Source organism: Cynocephalus volans, chromosome 1 (genome assembly GCF_027409185.1).
Source record: "Cynocephalus volans isolate mCynVol1 chromosome 1, mCynVol1.pri, whole genome shotgun sequence".
Classification (NCBI taxonomy): Eukaryota; Metazoa; Chordata; class Mammalia; order Dermoptera; family Cynocephalidae; genus Cynocephalus; species Cynocephalus volans.
Genome location: NC_084460.1, coordinates 94,009,665 through 94,015,913, shown reverse-complemented (window position 1 = coordinate 94,015,913; position 6,249 = coordinate 94,009,665). Strand labels below are relative to the sequence as shown.

At 36.2% G+C, this 6,249-nt stretch overlaps 1 pseudogene; it reads left to right on the top strand.

Annotated features, from left to right (window-relative positions):
• Positions 1–1,342: 1,342 nt before the first annotated feature.
• On the top strand, positions 1,343–6,025 carry LOC134383007 (actin-related protein 2/3 complex subunit 3-like; annotated as a pseudogene).
• Positions 6,026–6,249: the final 224 nt, after the last annotated feature.

The window sequence follows — 6,249 nt, the reverse complement described above, 5'->3', positions numbered from 1 at the left end:
AACTAACTCGAAATGGATCACAGACCTAAATAGAAAACACAAAACTATAAAACTCCTAGGTAACAGGAGAATATCTAGATGAGTTAGGGTCAGGTTGTGACTTTTTAGCTATACAAGCACAAGCCATTAAAGAAAAACTTGATAGGCTGAACTTCACTAAAATTAAGTTTTTGATCTGTAAAAATCAAAGTCAAGAGAATGGAAAGCGAAGCCACAGACTGAGAGAAAACATTTGCAAAAGACTTATCTAGTAAAGAACTGTTATCTAAAATATATGAAGAACTCTTAATCCTCAACAGTAACCCAATTAAATAATGGGCCAAAGACATTAACCAACACCTTACCGAAGAAGATATACAAATGCCAAAGGAGCATATGGAAAGATGCTCCAAATCAAATGTCATCGGGGAATTGCAAACAATGAGAGACCATTACACATTTTAGAATGGCCAAAACCCAGCACACTGACAACACCAAATGCTGGTAAGGACGTGGAGCAGCAGAAACTCATTCATCACCAATAGGAATTCATTGCAAAGTGATACAACCACTTTAGAAGATAGTTCTGCTGTTTATTACAAAACTAAACATATTCTTACCATATGATTCAGCAATTGCACTTCTTGGTATTTACCTAAAGAAGTTAAAAACTTACATCTGCACAAAATACTTCACAGAGCTGTTTATAGCAGCTTTATTCATACTTGCCAACACTTGGAAGCAACCAAGATGTCCTTTAGTAGGTGATTGGATAAACTGTGGTACATCCAGACAATGGAATGTTATTCGATACTGCAAGGAAATGAGCTATCAAGCCATGAATAAACATAGAAGAAACTTAAAAGCATATTACTGAGTGAAAGAAGCCAGTCTGAAAAGTCTATATATCCTATAATTTCAACTATATGACATTCTGGAAAAATCAAACTATATCAGTGACTGTGAGGGGCTAGGGTGGAGCGATGGATGAATAGTAGGCACAGAGGCTTTTCAGGCCATTGAAACTATTCTGTATGATATTATAACTGGATACATATCATTACAAATTTGTTAAAACTCATAGAATGTAAAACACCAAGCATGAATACTAATGTAAACTATGGACTTCGGGTTATAATGCTGTGTCAATGTAGGTTCATCAATTGTAACAAATGTATCACTGTGGTGGGGAACACTGATAATGGGGGAGGTTACCAGTCTGTAGGTATATGGGAGGTACATGGGAAATCTCTGTACCTTGTGCTCTATTTTGCTCTTAACCTAAAATGCTCTAAAAAGTACAGTCTATTAAAAAGTATGGGTGGATTCTGCTGGTCTAGATTGAAGCCAGGGTGCCACTAAGATGCCGGCTTACTGCTCTTCTCTCATGGACCCCGACACCAAACTGACTGGAAACGTGGCACTGTTACCTATCAGAAATTAGTTCAAAGGATCTGCCCCTAGAAAGACAAAAGGTACAGATATTGTGGATAAAGCCATCTACTACTTCAAGGCCAATGTCTTCTTCAAAAACTATGAAATTAAGAATGAAGCTGATAGGACCTGGATATATTTAACACTCTACATTTCTGAGTGTCTGAAGAAATTTCAAAAGAGCAATTCCAAAAGTCAAACAGAGACAGAAATGTATACACTGGGAATCATTAATTTTCCCATTCCTGGAGACCCCAGTTTTCCACTTAATGCAATTTATGCCAAACCTGCAAACAGATAGGAAGATGAAATGACAGTCTATTTACAGCAGCCAAGACAAGAGACTGGACAGAGACTTTGTGAGAAAGTTTTTGACCCTCAGAATGATAAACCCAGAAAGTGGTAGACTTGCTTTGTGAAGAGACAATTTACCAACAAGAGTCTTTCAGGACTGGGGCAGTCTGGGAAGGGAGCCTGGGAAGCCACTGTCGCCAGAGCTATGAGCAGCATTTTACAGCAAGATGTACACAGTCCTTTTGCCTTTATTTCGGATAGAAGAAACAGCATGTCTTTACTTGAAAAGTTCTTGATCAAGAATTTGTGTGGAGGAGGAGAGAGTGGGTTGTCCAAGGGTGATTTGAAATTTTGTGCTGTATTAAACTGGTGCTTAGTAAGAATAAGTAATAATAAAAAAATTTTTAATAAAAACAACAGCAAAAAATTATGGATAAAATCTGTATTCTAAAATATACAAAATAGTTTTGAAAGAAAATAAGAACCTAAATAAGTGACGCAATTATGTTCATAGGTTGGAAGTCTCAATATTGTTCAAATTAATGCATAGATTCAACACAATTTCAATCAAAATCCCAGTGGGCTTTTTAAAAAAAATAGAAATTGATCAGCCAGTTCTAAAATCTGTATGGGAAATCCAAGGGCCTAGCATTGCTAAAGGAATGTATAAAATAAGAGAAACGTTAGGGAACTTACACTACCTGACTACAAGATTTACTTATTATAAAGTCATTGTAACAAAGACAGTGAAGTCCTGGCATAAGAACAGACAACATGTTCAATGGAACAAAGTAGGGATTCTAGAAATAGACCCAGGCTTATATGGTCAATTGATTTTTGACAAGGGTGCCAAAGTAATTCAATGGAGAAAGGCTAGTATTCTCAGCAAATGATGCCGGAAACCTGAATATCCATGTGGGAAAAAGAAATTAACTTCACTGTTTAACTTGGCCACATGCAAAAATTATCTCAAAGTGAGGAATGGATTTAAATACGAAAGCTGATATTATAAAAATTCTAGGAAAAAAAGCATAGAGGAAAATCTCTCTGACCTTGGAGAAGGCAAAGATTTCTTAAACAGGGTACAGAAAGCACAAACAATAAAAAGTTGATAAGTTTGGCTTTATCAAAATTAGAAAACGTCTGCTCCTCAAAAATCACCAATGAGAAAATGAATTGGAAAGCCCTGGGCTAACAGAAAATCTCTACCGTACATTTATCTGAGAAGAACTTGTATTTTATGATGTAATAAGAAGAAAATAACCCCAATTAAACTGGGTAAAAGACTTGAGCATTTTACCAAAAATATATAAATAGTGATAAATCATGAAGAAGCGCTCAAGCTCATTTGTTTCATGTAAATGCAAATTTAAACCACATGAGGCACCACTGCACACCCACTGAACGGCTGAAAGTAAGACAATGCCAGGTACTGCTGTGGATGCGGCGAACCTGGAGACATATGTTGCTAGTGGGAATGTAAAACTGTACAACCCTTTGGAAAGTAATTGTGCAGTTTCTCATAAAGTTAAATATGCAGTTTCTCATAAAGTCAATATGACCCAGCACTTCCATACCTCTCTACTTAAAAGAAAAAAAAAATGTGTCCACACAAAGATGTGTCAGAAACTTTATTCTACAACTGGAAATAAAATATTTAAGAGGCGATTGTGGTGCATCCATACAAATGATTGCCACCCAATAATAAGGATACATTTCTGATATGCAACAATGGGGCCAGCTCTGAAAAACATTATGCAGAACTAATGACACCTGAAACAAAGACTTCATACTATGTAATTCATTTTATGTGAATCTCTAATGCGTAGTGATAGAAGTCAGATTGGTGGTTGCCTAGGTTCAGAAGTAGTGTGGAGACTGGGAAGAATATAGGAAATATTCTGAGGTAATAGAAATGTTCTTAGTTTTCATTATGGTGGTAGTTATAGGGTTTTACATAATTGCCGTGAGAGTTACGTGGGTGCATTTTATCAAATGCAAATTGTACTTCACTTAAGTTGATCTTTAAAATAGCTCTCAGTTATTTATACCGTAGTAAGCAACTGGACAGTTACTACTTAAAATAGTATTTAAAATATTTAAGCTATTTTACTATTTAAAGTAGTATTTAAAATATTATTTAAAATAGCTCAGTTATTTATACTGTAGTGAATAACTGGAGAGTTATTCACTACAGTATAAATTTCATCAGCTATGTCATTTGATTTCCTGGTTTCACAATTATTTTCAAAATTCCCTCAAAAATTTATATTTAAAAAGCACTAAGACTTTGTTAACACTTTCTCAGACCTATAACCCTGGTAAAGACAAAGTCATCTTTACTCTTTAAAGATGCATTGGCTTCTGACCTGAGGTTTCACGTCTGAATTAACCAAATTTTTAAAATTATTTTATATCAAATGAAGATAATAAAGGGAATGGCAAAAGCTGTTTGTGGAGGGCATCCAGTTTTCTTTGAAGCCATGCTCTTTGTATGGGCTGTGGAGAGATGAGATGATATTCTATCTACCAATGCAGGGGAGGAGGGCCACTTGGTGAAGAGAACAGCGGGGAACAGAATACAGAACAAAAATCCTCATAAACTCAGAAATCACCTGACAATTGATCTCATTTTGCAAACTGGTTCTTGTGGCCTTATCTTTCTCCTCTCAATATATGCTACTGACAGACCCTACTCTTTGTTAGCGATATGCATGCGATATGATAACTATCAGCTGTTATTTCTCCTATAAAGGTATTTATAAGAATCCAAGAAAATAAAAAATACTTACTCATCAAGAAAAAGTCAGCAATGTTATTTCTATTGACTAGTACGACCAATGCATTAGCATTGCTGACCAGAAATATAGGAGACTGAAGAGCAACATGGTTATGCCAAAGTTTGGGAGTTAGGCAGACAGGTTTGCTTCCTAGCTTTCCTGCTTTCTAGCTTTATAATCATTTGAAGCCTACTTCCTTATGTTTCAAATGAGTGTGCTAGTATCTACCTTATGATGTCTTGTGAAGATTCACAGAGAGAAGAAATGTAAGCACTGACTGAAGTTCCTGGTACTTTGTTCAATATACAGTAGCTTTGATTATCACTATGGATTTTATAAGGGTTTAAGATTCCAGACTTCTAATGCTCATGGACAGCACCAGCAATGGACAAATCTTAATCTTTGTGCCCTTGTTTCCCTCTCTTTAAATTGGAACATAATACCTTTCCTATCTATCTGATGAGATCATTAAGGGGATCTAATAAGAAGGAGCTCTGGAAATTGCAATGGGCTTAACAGTGTACCCAATCTTTTTGTGTTTTGGTGGTAGGAGTGAAAAATAAGAGTCAGGGAAAAGTAAAATTAAAAAAATAACCTTGGTTTTTAATTGAGTGAGATAACATTTTGGGTAAGAAAAATGTATAATTGCATAAAGTACAAAATTGTAAAATTTGAATAGGACTAGGAAGGTGAGAGACATAATTCTAATAAAATCAGAAATCTTGAAAACCATGGATTATTCTGAAAGTGTAAACAAATGGGAAAATGTTGGACTCCAGGAAATTATTGCTTAAGACCGCTAAAAATAAAATTTCAGTTTGGTTCTTTTTTGGCCTACTCCAATGCACACCCACACACTCAATTCCATGTGATTAAGAGCTTTGTTCCTGTCATTTTCAACATGCTACTGCTTCCCAGAATTGGGAAGGCTTTGTGGGACAGGGCTCCCTGGTTCTTAAGTGTCCCTCCTTGCATAACTCTAGTTTATGAAGAGGTGTGCCAGAGGCGAAGTGCACATTGTGTCATTTCCAGGATTTATGGGGAACCAAATGCTGGAGTCAGAAGTTGCCAACTACACATTTCATTTTGATTTAAAAGACAGTTAATGTCTAAAATTGAAAAGAACACAAGTGATTATTAATGAAATAGGTAACAGGAGCTAACAGTTAACAAGCAGATCGCTTTTAAGTGTCCCAGATGACACTGATTTGCAATTAGGTAGCTAAAGCAGGCTCCTAATAAAATAAGCATCAATTTTCCGAATGATGGTCTTCTGTGACTGAGGCATTGAATCCTCTGACAATGAAGAGGCAGATGGGGCATTTTGATATGTCACTGGAAAGATCATTTTCTCTAGCTTTTCCATAAAGTTCTGTTTATACCCCTGACTTCAAGGCCACGATAACTTGGCAAGAAGCTACAATGGTTCACAAATGGATGCTTATAGAGGCATTAAATTGTCCAGGCTTCGTTGCAGCCTGGAGAAAATGAAGGGGCTGATGGTTACTGTAAATGTGGACCTTTCCGTTGACTGGTGATATATAAGACTGATGACTAATAAACATACCCTACATGGGAAACATCTGAGTGATGACATCTTTTTTCTTTCACCCTTTTAACTAGCCACAATAGCTGGGATTTTACTTAAGGAATATATGGGAACCAGACTGAGCCCCAAGGCGGATCACCCTGGCAGCTGTAGAAAGAGAAGGCTATATTTTCCCATGTATGTTATCTGCATTTTTCTATGGTTTTAACATCT